Genomic DNA, 20,057 nt, shown 5'->3' with positions numbered 1-20,057 from the left:
TCCTCAACAAAATATTAGCAAATTGACTCCAACAAGGTATAAAAAGAATTATACACCATGACCAATTGGGATTTATCCCAGGTATGCAAGGCTAGTTCAACATTCAAAAATCAGTTATATAATCTATCATATCAACAGGCTAAAGAAGAAAAATCACATGATTACAGGAATAGATGCAGACAAAGCATTTGACAAAATCCAACACCCATTTGTGAGAAAACTCTCAGCAAATTAGGAATAAATGGTAACTTCCTCAACTCAACAAATATCTACAGAAGAACCTCTAGCTAACAGCATACTTAATAATGAAGAGATCAACGCTTTTGCACTAAGGTTAGGAACAAGGCAAGGATGTAATCTCTTAGCACTGTTTTAACATCTTACTGGAAATTCTAGCTAATTCAGTAAGACAAGAAAAGGAAATAAAAGGTAGACAAATTGAGAAGGAAAAAATAAAAGTCTTTGTTTGTAAATGGCATGGCTGTCTACACAGAAAATCTGAAAGAATCAACAACAACAACAACAATAAACCCTTCTGGAACTAATAAGTCATTGTAGCAGGTTGCAGGGCACAGTTAATATATGAAAGTCAATCACTTCCCTATACACAAGCAATGAACACGTGGAATGGGAAATTAAAAACATATTACCATTTGCATTAGCACTCGAAAAAATGAAATACATAGGTAAAAATCTAACAAAATATACATAAGGCTTATAGAGGAAAACTATAAAGCTCTTATGAAAGAAATTAAAGCAGTAAATTAACAGAGAGATAGTCCATGTTCATAGATAGTAAGACTAAATATTGTCAAGGTTTCCATTTTTCCCAACTTGATTCACAGAATCTCAGCAAGTTATTTTGTGGGTGTCAACAAGCTGATTTTAAAGTTTATATGGAAAGGCAAAAGACCCAAATTAGCCAATTCAATATTAAAGGAGAAAAACAAATTCAGAGAACTGACTACTCTACTTTAAGACTTACTATAGCTTACTATGACGGCACAGTAATCTAGACAGTGTGATATTAATCAAAGAATAGACAAATAGGTCAATTGAACACAATGGAGATCCCAGAGGAGACTCACATACAATTAACTGATCTTTGACAAGAAAACTAAGACAATACAATGGAGCAAAGATGGTCTTTTCAATAAACACTGCTGAAACAGCTGGACATCCACATGAAACAAAAATTAATCGAGACACTGCCCTCACACCCTCCACAAAAATTAACTCCATAAGAATCATGGACCTAAATGTAAAATCAGGACTATAAAACTCCTGGAAGACAGCATAGGAAAAACCTAGATAACTTCAAGTATGGCAATGACTCTTTTTTTTTTAATTCAATTTTATTAGGGTGACATCAAGTGCGGATTACTAATTTACAAAATCTGTATATAGGACCATGTGCCCACCACCCAAAGGCAAATCTTCTCCTGTCATTAGAAAGGGGTTCTAATGTGAGGCAATTACTCTTCAGATAGAACACCAAAGGCTTGATCCATGAAAGAAAGAAGCGATAAGCTGGTAAACATGGGTATATTTTGATATTTTTTGCAGTGACTGTGCTTTACTTTTATAATAATAATGAAAGTGATGTAGAGAAATATTCTTAATGTTCACCTCTGTTTAAAACCACTTTTTTATTTTGCTGCACAGCAATAAACGTCTCCTTCAAGAATACTTCATTTTGCTCTTTCCCAAAGTTGCAAAAACAACTCCGATAATGAGTAGTTTATTTTCAGTAATAACATATTGGCTCTACTTAGGGAACTAGCTCACAGAACTTTTCCCTATGGCAAAACAGAAATGTCATACACAGAGTTATTTACAGGGTTTATGCTAACTCTGGCATTTTACATGCTTAAGCTCATTATTATTCTCATTAATTTTATGACTGTTAATAGCAATGCTATTTATAGGATGACTTAACCTTTACAGATTTCAATCAAAGATTTGAAAGCTCATTGAAGGATGTGTCTAGAATATAAGAGGATGTATTTCTGAGTGATTTCCCCTAGTGGGAAGCATCCTTTGATCCTCAATGTATTTAAATGATTGGGTTGCCTAACCAGAGAAAAATCAAGAAACAATTATCAGTAAAGGTATAAAACTCATGAATGAATAATTGGTTTTCATAGGAATATGTATGAATGTCAAATATGCATATGAAATGAAAACACCTAAGGGGGAATTTTTTAGATATTCCCTTTTATATATGTAATCTTAAACTAGGCAAGGAATAAGAACTTTTGAACAAGAGCCTTATTTTATAGCTAAAGCTGTTCTGGAATTAAATCTCAGCAGTTAAACTATAAAAATCCAGAGGGATAAAAATATAGAAAACACTATTTTAATTGTGAAGAATACAGCAAGGACACCACTGTTCACTTTTGCTCACAGACGGTTTCAGCTGTCCAGCCCAGTCATTATATTCTTCATCCTAGAGTTATTCATTAGTCTGTGTCAGCTGTGTTTCTGCATAATTGTGAAGTGTTTTACAAGAATTTTTAAAGCCATAAAACCAATAAGGAATAACATACCCTCCATCATTTTATGAACTTCAGAACAGTTTATAAAGCATGACAATTACCTGTTGTTTAAAAGAACCATCTGATGGCAGAAACTAAGTTTGACAAGGTCATCTTTTGCTGGGGATGTGATGAAATAGCTGCAGTGGTACTCAGTGGTGGAAATGCCTAGCAGTCATACCACACCCATGGAGACGGGACCCACAGAGATGATTAAAGTATGGCCTCTCCGCTCTAAATCTACCCACTTACACTCTGCTTCTTGACGCTGGGACCAGGACTCTCCAGCCACTCTTCTGTTTGTCAGGTGGCTCTAGGTTAGGATATGTCAACAGAGGCACCAGAGGGAGTCTGAGACGCTAGAGAAGGAGGGAGGGACTTGCTCCTTCCTGTCTGTTTCATGGAGGCTTCCTGTCTGCTTTCAGTTTTCCTCCTACTTGCAAACTCCTGTTCCCCACAGAGACATCACCTCCTTCTTCAAGATCTGGGTGGCAAGCCCACAGGGCTCCCCATTTCAAACTCGGGCAGAACCATCTCCTCACATGTCTGGGTTATAATTCCGTAGGACCCCTCCTCTAGCTTTCCTCTGCTGAGGGCTGATAGTCACTTCCCACATTTGCTGACTTTTTGATACCTTAAAAGTTCTCTTTTTTTTACCCTCTCATTGATTCATAACCCTCGTGAACAACTCTATTAGATTCTATTGATTCAAATAAATTGTGTGGTTTCTGTTTCCAATTTGAATCTTGACTTAGTTGGGATGCTTTGACAAATTACCATAGACTGGGGGCTTAAAAATAAACATGCATTTCTCACAGTTTTGGAAGTGGGAAGTCCAAGATAAAGGTTCCAGCATGGTCAGGTTCTCGTGAGGACTATCTTTTAGGTTGTAGACTCCTGATATTGCACCTCACATGGCAGAAAGAGATCAAGCTAGCTCTCTACACTTTTAAGAAAAGCACTAATCCCATTCATAAGAGCTCCACCTTCATGACCTGATCAACTTCCAAAGGCCCCACCTCCCAATACCATCACTTTAGGGGTCAGGATTTCAACATATGAATTTTGGGGGACATATTCAGTCCATTGCAGACCCTAACTGGTACAAAAAAGAATTTGGCAATACCTAGCAAACATGACATGATTTTACCCTTCGACCCATCAATATCACATCTAGTACTCTAGGCAAAAAGACCATATGACCTAGCATTTTCCTTGAAGTGCTATTTATAAGAGTGATTATTGAAAACAAAAAAAGTCTATAAATCATACATGCACATAACAGAGTATCATAAAGTTACAGAAAGGAATGGGATAAGGTGTGATCACTATGATATGTGGCTAGGAAAACAAAAACAAAAGCAAAAAATAACAGGGAGAAAATATATGTAGGATGCTGCTATTTGTTTACAAAAGAATAAAAGAAGAGCATGTGCAGCCAGGGGAAAATAGACTGTTACCTCCTAAGGAACCCCATTAAATTATCATCAAATTTCTCAATAGAAACATTACAAGACAAGAGAGAGGCAAAGGAAATATTCAAAATACTGAAAGAGAAAAACCACTAACCAAGAGTAATATATCCAGCACAGTCACCCTTTAGCTATGAGGGAGTAATAAAGGCTTTCACACACACACACACACACACACACACACACAACACACACACACACAGCTGAGGGAATTAGCCACCACGACACCTGCATTACAACAGATGTTGAAAGGAGATCTCCATTGAGTAGGAAAATTAACTGATCAGACAAAAGCAAGAAACCACAAATCTACTACAGAATAGGTTATTAAACACTTAATTATAACATAAATGTTAAAAGGAAAAAAGAGGGCATTAAATATAACTACAGACCTGTTTCTCTGAAAAGATAACAAAAATTGACAAACCTCTTAGTGCCTAGACGCTCTAAGGAAAAAAAGAGAAAAGACTTAAACAAGTAAAATCAGAAATGAATGAAAAGTTACAACAGACACCACAGGGGGGAAGGACAATGTAAGATTACTACAGAATACTATAGGCCATCACATTTGAGAATCTAGAGGAAATGGACAAATCCTTAGAAATACATAGCCTTCCTAGAGTGAACCATGAGGAACTAAAAAACTTAAATAGACCAATCACTGACAAGTAAATTGAAAGAGTAATCATAAACCTCCCAAAAAACAAGTCTTCTAAACATGCAAAGAAGATTTAATACCCACTCTTCTCAAAATCTTCCAAAAAATTGAAGAAGAGGGGACACTTCCTAATTCATTTTTATGAGGCCAAATTACCCTTATACCAAAAATGGGAAAAAACAACATACACAAAAAAAGAAAATTACAGGCCAGTATCTCTGTAATTCACACACACACACACACACACACACACACACACACACACACACACACACACAAATACTAGCAAATGAATACAATAATACATTGAAAGGATTACACATCACTGTCAAGTGGGGCTCATTCCAGGCATGCAAGCATAGTTCAGCATCTGCAAATCGATCAATGTCATACTACACACTGACAAAATAAAAGACAGAAATCATCGGATTATATCAATAGATGCAGAGAAAAGCATTTGACAATCTACAACATCAATTTAATATTTAAAAACATTCAACAAAATGGGTATAGAATGTAAGTACCTCAACTTAATAAGGGCCATATATGACAAAACCTCAGCTGATGAAAAAGTCAGTGTTGAAAAAACTGAAAGCTTTTCCTCTAATATCAGGAACAAGACAAAGACGCCTACTTTCCTCACTGTTATTCAAGATAGCACTGAAAACCTAGTCAGAACAATTAGGCCAAAAAAAGAAATGAAAGATACCCAAATTGAGAATGAATAAGTCCCTATTTGCAGATGACATGACTCTATATATAGAAAACCCTAAAGACTACACTGAAAGATTATTTGAAATAATTAACAAATACATAAAGTTGCAGGACACAAAATCAACACTTAAAAATCTTTTTTTCCCTATATACAAACAACAAAATATCAGAAAGAAAAATAGAGAAAACAGTCTCATTTACAATTTCAAGAAAAAAGATAAAATACCTAAGAATAAACATAACAAAGGAGATGAAGGACCTGTACACTGAAAGCTATAAGATTTGTTGAAAGAAACTGGAAACACAAAGAATGGGAAAGATATTCCATGCGCATGGATTGGAAGAATTAACAGTGTTAAAAAGACCATATTACCTAAAGCAATCTACAGATTTACTGGTAATGCAATCCCCATCAAAAGCCCAATGACCTTTTACATGGAAATAGAAAAAAAAAAATCCTCAAATTGATATAGAACCAAAGACATACAACAGAATAGCCAAAGCAATCCTCAGAAAAAGAACAAAGCTGTAGTATCACACTCCCAACTTCCAACTACACTACAAAGCCAGAATACCCAAAACAGTCTTGTATTGTCAGAAAGAGTCACACAGACCAATGGAACAGAATTGAGAGCCCGGGGATAAATCCACGCATATATGGGCAACTAATTTTCAATAAAGGAACCAAAAACATACAACCGAAAAAAGTACCTTCAATAAATGGTGCTGGCAAAACTGGAAAACATGAATGAAACTAGACAGATATCTGATACCATACACAAAAATTAACTCAAACTGGATTACAGATTTGAATTTAAGACTTGAAACAATAAAATATTGAAAACATATAAGAAAACATATTTCCTAGTCATTTGGGCTCAATGGTTAGATTCCGGCCAAGGGAACGTACCTTGGTTGCAGGCTCCTCACTGGCCCGGGCCCTGGTTGGGCTCCTGCAGGAGGCAACCAATCGATGTGTTTCTCTCACAGCGATGTTTCTCTGTCTTTCCTTCTCTCTTCTACTCTCTCTAAAAAGTCAGTGGAAAAATATCCTCCGGTGAGGACTAAAAGTTTCAACCCTCATCTCAGGGTTGGCTGCTCTGGCAAACAGCCCCCACCCCAAGGTGCTTTCCAAAATCTCCTTCATTAACATAACAAAGATACCTTGATGGTACTTCAAGATGCTCTCAGTACTCAGGAAATTCCAACGGTTTTAGGAGCTTTGTTTCAAAAAAGGGAGGAAAACCAAATACGCATTTCCTATAACCAATCACAATATCACAACTTGGAAATAATGAAAAGAATTTACATAATCATTAATAAAATTAAACTTGAAAAAGTTTACAAACATATAAAAACTCTCTCCACTAACATTGTTCCTACAAGTACCAACCCAACAGCAGTGAGAGTCCGGATCACGTCTCTAAATACTGTTTCCCACCAAGCGGAACCAGAACTCCTGTTATGAAATGGCAGGTGTAGGTCTGGGGAAGAACATGTACGAAGTGAGTGAAGAACCTCTTGTTACACCAGAAAGCAAAGAAGCTATTAAGGGCAGCTGGGTTATCTCAAAAGGACCCAAGAGCCAACCTGAAGAGACTCCATTAGAACATTTTCACCTGACCTGTAATTAATGAGTCCAGGCAGTGATCATCAGCGCCTGGTCACATCACACACACACAAAAATGGCAACCAGATATTAGGTACCTCCTGGTAAAAGCAGACATCATCTACAAAGTATTCTTGTGCAAAACATGGAAACATATTCAAGCTTCAAGAAAAACGTGGAAACATAATCAAGCTTCAAGATATATGTATTGTCCCAGCTAGTTTGGCTCAGTGATTGAGCATCAACCTATGAACCAGGAAGTCATGGTTCAATTCCTGGTTGTGGGCTCAATGCCCAGTAAGGAGCGTGTGATGTTTCTATCTCTCTCTCCCTTTCCCTCACTCAAATCAATATATATATATATATATATATATATATATATATACACACACACACACACACACATACACACACACACACACACACACACATATACTAGATGCCCGGTGCACAAAATTCATGCACGGAGGGAGGGGGGTCCCTCAGCCCAGTCTACACCCTCTCCAATCTGGGACCCCTCGAGAGATGTCTGACTGCCCGTTTAGGCCCGATCCCACTGGGATATAAACAGGCAGTCGGACATCCCTCTCACAATCCAGGACTGCGACCACCCAACATATAAACGGGCAGTCGGGCATCCCTCTCACAATCCAGGACTGCTGGCTCCCAACTGCTCGCCTGCCTGCCTTCCTGATTGCCCCTAAATCGCTTCTGCCTGCCAGCCTGATCACCCCTTAACCCAGTGATGGCAAACCTATGACACGCGTATCAGCACTGACACGTGTAGCCATTTCTGATGACATGCAGCCACTGAGGCGGCCGCATGCCGAGGATGAAACATTTGCTGCTCCTGAGGATGAAACATTTGCGAAATAATGTTTTTTTCCTCAAAGTGACACACTATCCGAGTTATGCTCAGTTTTTTGGCGAAGTTTGACACACCAGGCTCAAAAGGTTGCCCATCACTGCCCTAACCACTCCCATGCCAGCCTGATTGATGTCTAACTGCTCCCCTGCCAGCCTGTTTGCCCCCAACTTCCCTCCTCTGCCGGCCTGGTCACCCCTAACTGCCATCCCCTGCAGGGTTGATTGCCTCCAACTTCCCTCCCTTGCAGGCCTGGTGCCTCCCAACTGCCCTCCCCTGCTGGCCATCTTGTGGTGGCCATCTTGTGTCCACATAGGGGCAGGATCTTTGACCACATGGGGACAGCCATATTGTGTGTTGGATTGATGGTCAATCTGCATATTACTCTTTTATTAGATAGGAGGATAGAGGCCTGGTGCACAGGTGGGGGCCAGCTGGTTTGCCCTGAAGGGTGTCCTGGATCAGGGTGGGGTTCCCTTGGGGCATGGAGAGGCCTGAGCAAGGGGCCTGTGGTGGTTTGCAGGCCAGGCCACCTTTGCAGTGGCGGGTGACCCAAGCAGAGGCCCTGGTATCTGGAATTTATTTACCTTCTACAATTGAAACTTTGTATCCTTGAGTGGAGGCCTGGGCCCGCCAGTGTGTGTGGAAAGTTTAGCTTCTTCTGTTGCCAGGGAAATCCAATGGTAGCCATCTTGGCTGGGGTTAATTTGCATACTCGCCCTGATTGGCTGGTGGGCGTGGCTTGGCTGGTGGGCATGGCTTATGTAGCGGAGTGATGGTTAATTTGCATATTACCCTTTTATTATTTTTTATTTTTTATTTTTTTAAGATACCTGGAAACAAAACCAGCAGCAGATGTTCGACGGGTGGAGTCAGACCCAACCTTGGTTTAGCAACCTCAGTTCTTAAGTTCTGGCTACTAAAGAATTCAGAGACAAGACTAAAACTATATAAGAGAATGTTTATTTAGAAAGTCACAGAACTAGAATTGAGCTGAAATGGTCTCTGTGTTATCTGTGGAAGTGGGGTGACCACCAGTGGAAATGGGAGATCCCTTTCCCCACTGGGTGCTGGGGATTGGATTCTTATGATACCTTGAAAAAAAGAATTTTCTAAGACTAAAATGGGATAATGAGTGATTTTTACTTGCATGGAGTCATAACCCTCTGTTTCAAAAGTCCCATTCCCCTTACACCAGTCCTGGAAAAGGCTCGGCTGGGGATTCAGCAGAGCTGAAAGCAAAGCCAGTGTCCGGAGTTGCAGTTCCATGGAGGAGCTGGGTCCGATGCAGCATCAGGCTAGTTTCAGTCCATTAGTCCATTGCGTGGGGTCCACAGGGCCATGAGCAAAGTGGGCAATTGCAGGGGAGTGAGCCCCCTGCAACAAGAGAGCCAAGAGTGTGGGCAAGAAGAGTGCAATAGAGGGAACCCCTTTGTTCAGGTGCTTAAATATAAAATCGTCCTGTGCTTGCACTGGCCACACCTACATGCCTCCTCTGGCCAATGCCCTGTTCCCAGGTATGACTGACAGGCAAGCACCTTCCATATGTCACCTAGACTTTACTAGGCTTGCATCTATTCTTTCTTTGTCTAGTTCCCAATGTGGGCACACCCCCCACAGGGCAATTTGATTTTTAAGGGGGGCAATTAGAGAATGAGTTATTAACAGTGAATTTTTTGCATTTCTTATATATATATATATATTGTGACATATTTATGTATTTCAGTTCTCTATTATATGTTTTGAAACTTTATTTGCTATTTTTTCATATCACTTCATATTATTATTTTTTAACAATTTATTAATAATTTCTTCCTCAGTACTTCAACTGTCCTTTCCTTCTTTTATTTTTCTCTTTCATGGATGCCATGTTTTTTGGAAGCCTGTTTAGACCAAGTTAATGGCCTTGTAGGCTTCCTCCACATGAATAGGAGTTCACTTTTTGAATAATAAGAATTCTATGTCATGGGGGGGAGGGGCGGCTGGGATCAGGATTTAGAGATGCTTAGGTGGGGCATGGCCAAGAAAAGGCTGGGGAACCACTGGTCTAGTCCCTTCCCCCAGGATCTGCAGGGAACAGACCTGGAGAGTGGTAAGCTGCAGCTTCCTGGCACAAATGGCATGCCCATATTACCCAGCCCGCCCTTTGCTTCTTTCCTGTTAATTACTTAATCACTGGCTAGAATACAATGGTATCATCAGAAAACAGGTTCAGAGGCAAAAGAAGGGGCCCTTGAGCTTAGGAGGGAGAAGGATGAAGGTCATGTGCCTGGGGGAAGAGGACAGGGTGGGGAAAAGGGTGCAGTGCTCCCAGGAGGCACTGGGTCCTCGTCCTGAGGATATTCCTCTGGAGGTCTCAGGGGAGGATCCCAGTAGATTACCCATCACCGTTCCAGGCATGTCCTTTCAGAGTCAAGGTCTCTATTGATTGGTTGGCACCAGGGCAGGGGGTCATTAGTCATTGCAGCTGGTCCCCATGTCAGCCAGGACATTGCTCATCTGGTTTTGCTGCTTTTCTGGGCCTGGAGCTAAAACACACTTAGACGTTATCCCTAGGGGTGAGTGCTGAAGGGATGGTCATGCAAGGGCCCACAAGGAGTTGCATGAGGCCACTTTTCGGCCCATTGTTCCTCCTCCAGGAGGTCTACCCCAAGATTGGCAACATGACAGGGGAAGAAAGCTCAGGGGAGGGCCTGAGCAGAATGACCAGCGACATGAAAGGTCAGGGGCTCTAAACCAAATGATCAGTGCTATGCTGGGGGAGGAAAGGTCACCCTGAGGTCAAGGTCCTTGTTTTCCCAGTTTTGCCCAATGTTCACCCTGGTGACCTTCTGTACCTGGCCCATCATCCTGTTCTGCTCATGTTTGTCTCCCTGCCTACCACATACCTATTTTGCAAGAACAGAGGAACATATTGTGACATCATGGAAATGCAATTAACAATACAGGTGTTGGAACACTATGGAACAAACAATTATTTCCCCAACAAATAAACTACAAGAAAAAGATAGAGTGTACAGATCTGTAAATTAACAGAGAAAAGGTTATGGGTCTAAATTAAACAAACAAATTGTAAGACAACTGGAGAAATTTGAACACAGATGGGATATTTTATGACATTTGGGAATTATTTTTAACTTTCTTAATATGAAAATGATATTGGGCTTATATTTTAAAAAAATATATATATGATACATGAAATTGTATAAACTTGGGTATTTTCTTTGAAATTACCAGGTGTGGGGAAGAACTGAATGAGGATATAGAAGAAATAGTATTGCCCAAGACTTTATAATTGCAGAGTCTGGGTCATGAGTCCCAGGGGGGTTTATTATAGAATTCTTTTTCCTTTTTTATATGTTTATATTTTCATAATGAAAAGCCCACTTTTAAAAGTCAAAATCATCTGAGTTAGTGTTTTTGGATGTAATTCTTTGATAACTTTTCCTATTATGTTACTATTGCACTAGCCAAGGTTCCATTTCTTCTACAGCCGACTTTTGTTAATCATATGTAACTAGAGGCCCAGCACACAAAATCGTGTATGGGTAGGGTCCCTAGGCCTAGCCTGCGATCAGGGCCATCTTCTGCCTGCTCACCAGTCCCCAGTCCCGCCCTACCGCCACCCACCCTGGTTCCCTGTTCTCCATCTGGCAATCGGAACTTGTGGGCAGGAAGCGGGGGGATAGGGGCCGAGAGGTGGTCAATGCAGATCATAGAGACTGGTTGAGCAGTTGTTCTGGTCATTACACTGTTATGATCGCTGGGCTTTTATTATATAGGATGTTGTGAAGAAACAATGTATTCATCAGACTTTTTCTTAGATAAAAAATAAGTAAGTCCACTCTCTATAGAATATTAGCAAACCTGACTGTAGGAAGAACAATGCCTGATAAAATAAAAATTTTAAAATGAGAAATTTCTTGGTTATATCTGAAAGGAAATGAGAAGAAAGAGAGAGAGAGAGAGAGAGAGAGAGAGAGAGAGAGAGAGAGAGAGAGAGAGAGGAAGGGTGAGAAAGAGAAATATGGCTGCTGGCTATGCTATGTAATGAAACAATTCCCCATTACTCTTGAATTGAACAGAAATCATCCATATGAAATAAAAGTCTTGCTAATTCTATATAATAAAAGGCTAATATGCAAATCAACTGAACAGCAGAACAATGGGTCGCTATGATGCGCACTGACTACCAGGGGGCAGATGCTTAATGCAGGAGCTGCCCCCTGGTGGTCAGTGTTCTCCCACAGTGGGAGTGCCGCTCAGTCAGAAGTCGGGCTGCCGAGCACAGTGGCGGTGGCGGGAGACCCTCCCGCCTCTGTGGCAGCGCTAAGGATGTCCAACTGCCAGCTTAAGCCCACTATTGGACATCCCCTGAGGGCTCCTGGACTGTGAGAGGGTTCAGGCCAGGCTGAGGGACCCCCTCAAGTGCACAAATTTCATGCACCAGGCCTCTAGTTATACTCGTAACATCTAGTGAGCATTTACAATCAGCTTTGCTAAGCACTATATACACATTAGCTCATTCACTCTTCATCACAACTGTATGAGGTAAGAATCATTACCACTGTTTTCAAAATGAGGAAACTGAGGCACCGAAAGGTGAAATATTTTTTCCCACGTGACACGACCACAGCAGTAAAAAGTGGAGTCAGGGCTAAAACCCAGGATGGAAGGCAAATGTCTCCAGGAACTTCATTCTTCAGCCTTTAGACTGCAGGGCAGGGTTCAGAAAACTGTCCGCAGGCCCAGCGCAGCCAGGATCCCATCTTAGTACCTTTTTTCCGGTGTGGGATGTGTGGTGGCTGTTCTGCTTGGGGTTGTGGGGCTTACGGGGGTCCAGGGCCTGCTAGGCAGCCAGCGCCGCACAGCCAGCACCACAGGACCAGGTCGCGCTGCTGGCTGAGTGTCCGGGGCGACAGGAGGGCCAGCTGTGCCCGCCGGTAGCTGTCAAATCCTCGGTGGGTGTCAGCTGTGGATGTCGGCTGCCTGGAGCGGGAGAAAGCCCGGGAAGCCCCCTGACCTTGGAGGACGAGGAGGAGGAGGAAGGAAAGGTGGCGCCCCCTGCGGAGCCTTTGCCCATGGGGAACCGGTGCGAATGCACAGCAAATGCCAGGGATGTGCACCTGTTCAGCACCTCGTCCCTCAGGGCAGCCTTCCGTAACCGCAGCTCCACTTTCATTCTTGAGAGCTAAGAAAAGTTGTTACATTTTTAAAAGGTTGTAAAAAAAAAGCATATGCTCCAACAAAGCTTTGAAAAGCTGACCGGCCCGTGCTCTAGTACCTTGCTAGAGTTTCCACGCGGAACATGGAAAAGGGGAGCACATTGACGCCTGCTTTGAGTTGCTGGAAGTTAAGGTCAGCCACGGGATGCAGGAGCGTGGATGCTGTGAAAAAGATGGACAAGTCACAGAATCTCGAAGCATGAGAAGGTCTTTGGATTGTCACAAGAAAATAGAAGTAGCATTTGAACCAAAATCAACCAAATCCCTGAGAGGTGGAAGCTACAGCGGATATTGTTTAGATAGATGGATAGATGGATGGATGGATGGATGGATGGATGGGTGGATGGATGGTAGGTATTTGTCAGACTATTTGGTTTGGGTCAGGCCCAGGCACCCGGGCAGTGTCACTGGGTAGCTCTAGCCTCCTTTCCCATTCACGGCATAACCCAAGACCTCTCAAGCCACAGAGACGCATGTGCATTTGAAACAAGGTTGTGCTGGTCCATGTGTTTGCACCTGTGTAATGGGGGTCCTAGTTGGGAACTGCTATTGATGGCATCAGACAGAGCAGAATAATTGGGGTTCAGGCCACCGATGGTTGGGTGCAGTTCCTACTTGACAAGTGGCAGTGTTGGATCTAGGCAGCAAAGAGCTTGCTAACTGTACATCTGGGGTAAGGTGTTCCCACCACAGGTGCCAGGGTTGGTTCCAGGGTTGTTTACTCTATCAGCCTACAGTCTTCCCAGCTGGACCAGATAGCAGACCAGACAGCTATGTCATTGACAATATCCTAAGAATCAGTAAAAACATATATGCGTTTCATCATAGGGAGCATTGGCCAGAGTGATGAATGGCCTTGTGCCCACTGAGTGGACAGCCGCAGCAGTTTTCAGGGTGGCATCTCAGTGGGCACTGAGAGGTTTCAGCTCACTGAACCATCATTAACCAGGCCCAGGCGCTAAGGTGAACCTCTGTGAGTGGGGCCCCATTGAGCCAGTGGCTTTACTGCAGGCGGCATAATGCAAATAGTTTCCCCTTTAGCTGCCACTTTTTCGTATATACTGAGATGCTGCTGGGACCAGGACACTGTATACTTGAATATTCAATTTCCATTTGACAAGGGAGGTATATTGAGCCTTTTCCTTATTAGTTATCAAGTCTAAGTTGACACACCCCAAAATGGGGACATCAGAGTGCAGTGTAGAGCTGGGTAAAGAGGTGTAGTTGGTGCCTGATTCCAGAAGGTGGCGGTGTTGTATTAGGAAATTGCCTCTGCGTTTTGCAACAGAACTGAAGCTCTGATTTTCATTTCTTCTCGGATTTTACTTATTTTCCCTAGACAGCTGGGAAGAGGACAGAGGTTACCTCTCTACATGCCATAGTCCCTGAATGCAAGAAAACCTTCTGGACGTCACCAGCATTCACAGTACAAGCACGTACAACGTAAGTATCGATTATATATTCGGCTCTGCCTGTCACAATGATACTGACTCTGCCCAAAAGGTCCTCCCTACAAGGTCACTTTAACTTGCCTTTTCCAGACACATCAGTTTCAACGTGGACCCTCCCCCACAGCAGGATGCTGAACCTCGGCATTAGAGACGTTTGGGGCTGGATAACTATTTGCTCGTGGAAACATTCTGTTTACTCTAAAATGTTTAGCAGCATTCCTGCTTCTACCCAATAAATGCCAGTAGTACACACATACACCCTCCAGTTGGGACAATTCAGGATGGATCCAGACATTGTCAAATGAGGGGGCTGGAGGGATTAAATTGGCCTGATTGAGAACCACTGCCTTTTGGGATCATGGACCAATGGACCAAGAAGTCTAACAGGCATTTAAGGGCTACAGCTGCTGCAAGTCCAGAAAGTAGAAGGGAAGAAGACAGGCTGTGGAGGAGGCTTTTTTTTTTTTTTTTTACATTCAATATTACTGCAGTTTAGCTTCAGGTGTACCACACAGTGGTCAGACAATCATACATTTCACAAAGTGCTCCCCTCCCTTGATCTTTCCAGTACCCACCTGGCACCACACATAGCTATTTCAACATTATTGAGTATACTAGGGGCCCGGTGCACGATATTCGTGCACTGGGGTTGGGGGGTCCCTCAGCCCAACCTGCCCCCTCTCACATACTGGGTGCCCTCAGGGGATGTCCTACTGATGGCTTAGGCCCGCTCCCCACTCTCCTTTGTGGGAGGCAACCGGGCTGATCAGGGGAAGGCACCAGCCCCATCACCCTGCTGCTGAGCCACTACCAGTCACCACAGCCACCAAGGTGTTTTCATCAACACGGACTCCAGTCCCTTCACCAAGAAACAATGACAACTTTCTTTAGGGAGGGAGAGACAGAGAGAAACATCAATGTGAGAGGGACACTTTGATTGGTTGCCTCCTGTATGAGCCCTGACCATGGGCGCCAGGCTGGGGGGCATGCAGGGACCCCTGGGCCGCACGCAGTGGTGGCCCCCAAGGGTCTCCACACACCCCAGAGGCCAGCAGCCAGCCCCCCATCATGTGCGCCAGGCTGGGGGCGTGGAACCAAACTGCCTCTTGGTGCTGGAGCATTCCCAAGCGGCTGGGGGCACTATGGTGACAGGGGATGTTTCCACCCCGCCCCGCCCACAGCCCCTTGGCTCCTGCACCTATAGGCTCAAAGTGGCCAGGGGGCGTTCTGGGAACCCTGCCACTCAGGACCTAAGCAAGGGGCCTTCAGGCTCGGACTGGCCTGGGTCCTGAGGATGTTTGCGGGACCCAGCCCCTTGGCGCCTGCACCCTTAGGCTCCAAGTGGCCAGGGGGCATTCTGGGACCCTGCCCCTCAGGACCTAAGTGCAGGCCTACAGGCTCTGATCGGCCTGGGTCCCGAGGATGTTTATGGGACCCAGGCTGCTCAGGACCTAAGCGCAGGCCTACAGGATCTGAGAGGCTTGGGTCTGAAGGATGTTTCCCAGACCCGAGACTGCTGCAAGTGTTTGGGGGCGGGAACATAGCGACATGGGAATGTTCCCGCCCCGCCAAGGCTCCCAGTGGCCAGGGGGCCGTTCTGGGGCCCCTGCCACTCAGGACCTAAGCGCCAGCCTACAGGCTCTGAGTGGCTTTAGGTCCCAGACCCCAGACTGCTGCAAGTGTTTGGGGGCGGGAATGTTCCCGCCCACCAAGGCTCCCAGTGGCCAGGAGGCGTTCTGGGGCCCCTGCCGCTCAGGACCTAAGCGATCCGCCTGAGTCCGGAGGATGTTTATGGGACCCAGGCTGCTCAGGACCTAAGCGCAGGCCTACACGATCTGAGAGGCTTGGGTCTGAAGGATGTTTCCCAGACCCCAGACTGCTGCACGTGTTTGGGGGCGGGAACATTCCCGTGTCGCTATGGCGACACGGGAATGTTCCCGCCCAGCCAAGGCTCCCAGTGGCCAGGGGGCTTCTGGGGCCCCTGCCACTCAGGACCTAAGCTCGGGCCTACAGGCTCTGAGTGACTTAGGTCCCAGACCCCAGACTGCTGCAAGTGTTTGGGGGCGGGAACATTCCCGCGTCGCTATGGCGACACGGGAATGTTCCCGCCCACCAAGGCTCCCAGTGGCCAGGGGGCGTTCTGGGGTCCCCGTGGCTCAGAACCTAAGCAATCCCGCCTGGGTCCGGAGGATGTTTATGGGACCCAGGCCGCTCAGGACCTAAGCGCAGGCCTACAGGCTCTGAGCAGCCTGGGTCCAGAGGATGTTTACAGGACTCAGGCTGCTCAGCACCCGCATATGCAAATTAACCGCCATCTTGTTCGCTCTGATTGGCTGTGGGCGTAGCGAAGGTGCGGTCAATTTGCATGTTTGGGTATTATTAGGTTAGACTAGGGGCCCCAGTGCATAAATTTATGCACCTTGAAAGAAACTGTGGGCCCTAATCAGTGGGTAGAGCATCGGCCTGCGGACTGAAGGGTCCCAGGTTCGATTGCGGTCAAGGGCATGTACCTTGGTTGCGGGCACATCCCCAGTAGGGGGTGTGCAGGAGGCAGCTGATCGATGTTTCTCTCTCATCGATGTTTCTAACTCTCTATCCCTCTCCCTTCCTCTCTGCAAAAAAATCAATAAAATATATTTAAAAAAAAGAAACTGTGGGCTGCGAGGCTACAGTAGGCACAGGGGCAGGTCTCAGCCCATCCTCCCCGCCCCCGCCTGGCCCCTCCCGCCACAGCCCCCTGGTCTCCCCCCACTCCTGCCATGATGGCACCAGCCCCACTTGCAGCCACTGATGGCCAGCAGCAGATTTGAGGGGGGCTGGTGCCCTAATCGCCCCTTAGGAGCAGGGGGAGGTGAAGAAGCCCTCAGGGGCGATCAGGGCCGGCAGCCGCTCACACCCGCTGATGGTGCCAAGTGATCAGGACCAGCACTGGGCACCGGCAGCAGGTGTGAGCGCTGGGCATGACCACAGTGCATGGGAGCAAAGAATTTTCAGTAACCACCAGAGGCTTGCCCCAATGACAGCAACTGGCATTCTGCCTTGATCTGGCACCCCCACTCACCTGCTCCACCATCTCACCGTGGCCAATGCCCACCATGTTCTACACACACCCCCTGGTAGTGTCAGAGCGACCGGCTGTTCAGTTGTTCGCTTGTTCCCGTTGTTCTGCCATTCGGTCTATTTGCATATTAGCCTTTTATTATATAGGGTTCCCTATACTGTACTTTACACACTGTGGCTATTTTGTAACTACCAATTGGTACTTCTTAATCCTTTCACTTTCTTCACCCAGTACCTTAACCCCCCGGCAACCATCAGTCTGTTCTCTGTATCTATGAGTCTGTTTCAATTTTGTTTGTCTTTTTGTTTTGTCGATGGTTTACTTTGTTATACACAAACTTTTTATAGAGGTAATTTGATATAGTTTCATTGGTTTATTTTTTTCTTTTGTTTCTCTTACCCAAGGAGATCTATCAGGAAAAAAATATCACTAAGAGAAATGTCAGAGATTTCACTGCCTATGTTTTTTTCTAGGAGTTTTATGGTTTCAAGCCTTGTATTTAAATCTTTAATCCGTTTTTTGTATGTGGTGTAAGAAAGTGGTCTAGTTTCTCATTTGTGTTTGTGTGTATCTGTCCAATGTCCCAACTGCATTTATTGAACAGACGATCTTTACACCATTGTATGTTCTTGCCTCCTTGTCAAATATGAATTGCTCATGGAGTTGTGTGTTTATTTCCGGGATCTCTATTTTGTTCCTTTGATCCATATGTCTGTTTCTATGCCAGTATCATGCTATTTTGATTACTATAGCCTTGTAGTACAGGTTGATATCAAGTAGCAGGATGCCTCCAACTTTGTTCTTTCTCAAGATGTGACTATTCAGGGTCTTTTGTGGTTCCATATAAATTTTTGGATTATTCTAGTTCTGTGAAATATGCCATTGGTATTTTGATAGAAAGTGCATCAAGTATAAAAGTTGCTTTGGGTAATATGGACATTTTAATGATGTTAATTCTGCCTACCTGCCGGGGCTGACCGGCAGACCCTGAATGAGAGATGAATGACTGACACATGCTTCTGTGAAAGAGAAGCTAAGGGACTCCTTGGCTATCGCCACCAAGGAGCCCTGTTCGCCTGCCTCCTGAGGCTTTTATTGCAACAACAGCTTGAACTAAAATTAACTCTTAGACACTATCAGCAGGGTGAGCATCCTTGAGAAAACACCTGCATCCCCAGTGTCTTTCAAACAAGGATGTTTTCAGGTCTAAACATAAAGATTCTAGTAAAACCCCCTGGGGGCTCAGACTTGTTTGGAAAAGTCAAGGCAGGGTCTGCCGCCTTCGGCAAGGTCCCCCAGAGGCCTCTGACCTTTCAGAGAATCCTCCTTACAGACTTTCCAACCAAGTCCCATGCTTCCCCACACCTACCCATTAGCATGGTATATTAGTCCAGGACCTGAGATTTTACTCTACAAAAGCTAACAATTTAACCTGTTACCATTTCGTGAATGTTGGCAGAGGACATAAGATGCTTGGGTCAGAGATAAAGTGCTTTATTACTCATACACAACCAGTAGCATGAACATAATGTTGCATCCGTTCACAATGGGTAAAACAGGTAGAGGCCCAGGTGGATGCTATGCATATAGTGAGTTTACCTTGGAGCTGAGAAAAATGAGCTCGGGGAATCCACTGCTTTCACAGTAAATGGAAGACAGGTCAGTCAGAAATACCCAGAATGAAGAACAAAGAGACTAAAGCATGGGAAAGAGTCAAGAGAGCATACGAGACAGATGCTATAGGAAGACTTTAAAAATTACACTGATATGTGAAAGCAGTCTCTTCATAAACTGGGAATACAAATGAGTCCAATAAGTGATAAATGTGCGATCTGTTTAAACTCTCATTTGTCAATGTTATCAAGTCATTGTCTGAAAAAAAAAAAAAAAATCTAGTGCGGAGCAGCAGCCTCTGAACAGTGACATCACAGCATCCCGGGATGAGGAGCAGGGCTGCACTCCACTGTGCTGCTATCAAGGAGAAGACGTCCCGCAATTAATGAATAAGGAATCCTAGACTCCATGACAGACCAGCGTTCCCTCCCAGAAATTGTAAGCTCCTCTTCTTTGGTGCAGAGGGTAAGTAATGTGTAACCTTAGGGTATCCGGTGATTTCACTTCAATAAAATCACCTGTGGCTGCATAGAGGTTAAAAGCACAAGCTCTGGAGTTGGAACAGCCTTTGTTCAAACCCCAGCATCACCATTTATGAGTTACTAGTAGCCCATTTGCAGGAAGAATCCTGCAAGCGGCCGCTGCGGCTGCATGCGCTGCCGCTGCCGCCGCCGTTGCAGCCAGCACGCCTGCACCCCGCCGCTGCCACCCGCCCCGCTCCGCCCCACCACGCTCCGCCCTGCCCGGGCTTTCCCTCTGGCAGCCACCTTGCTTTCCACTTTTCCTCCCTCTTCCTTCTAAGTTGTTTTCAGTCTTCACTCCTCCCTCCCTCCGCGTATGCAAATTAACCG

This window comes from Eptesicus fuscus, chromosome 15 (assembly GCF_027574615.1).
Source record: "Eptesicus fuscus isolate TK198812 chromosome 15, DD_ASM_mEF_20220401, whole genome shotgun sequence".
In the NCBI taxonomy this organism is placed as follows: Eukaryota; Metazoa; Chordata; class Mammalia; order Chiroptera; family Vespertilionidae; genus Eptesicus; species Eptesicus fuscus.
Note: the sequence above shows the minus strand (reverse complement) of the source record.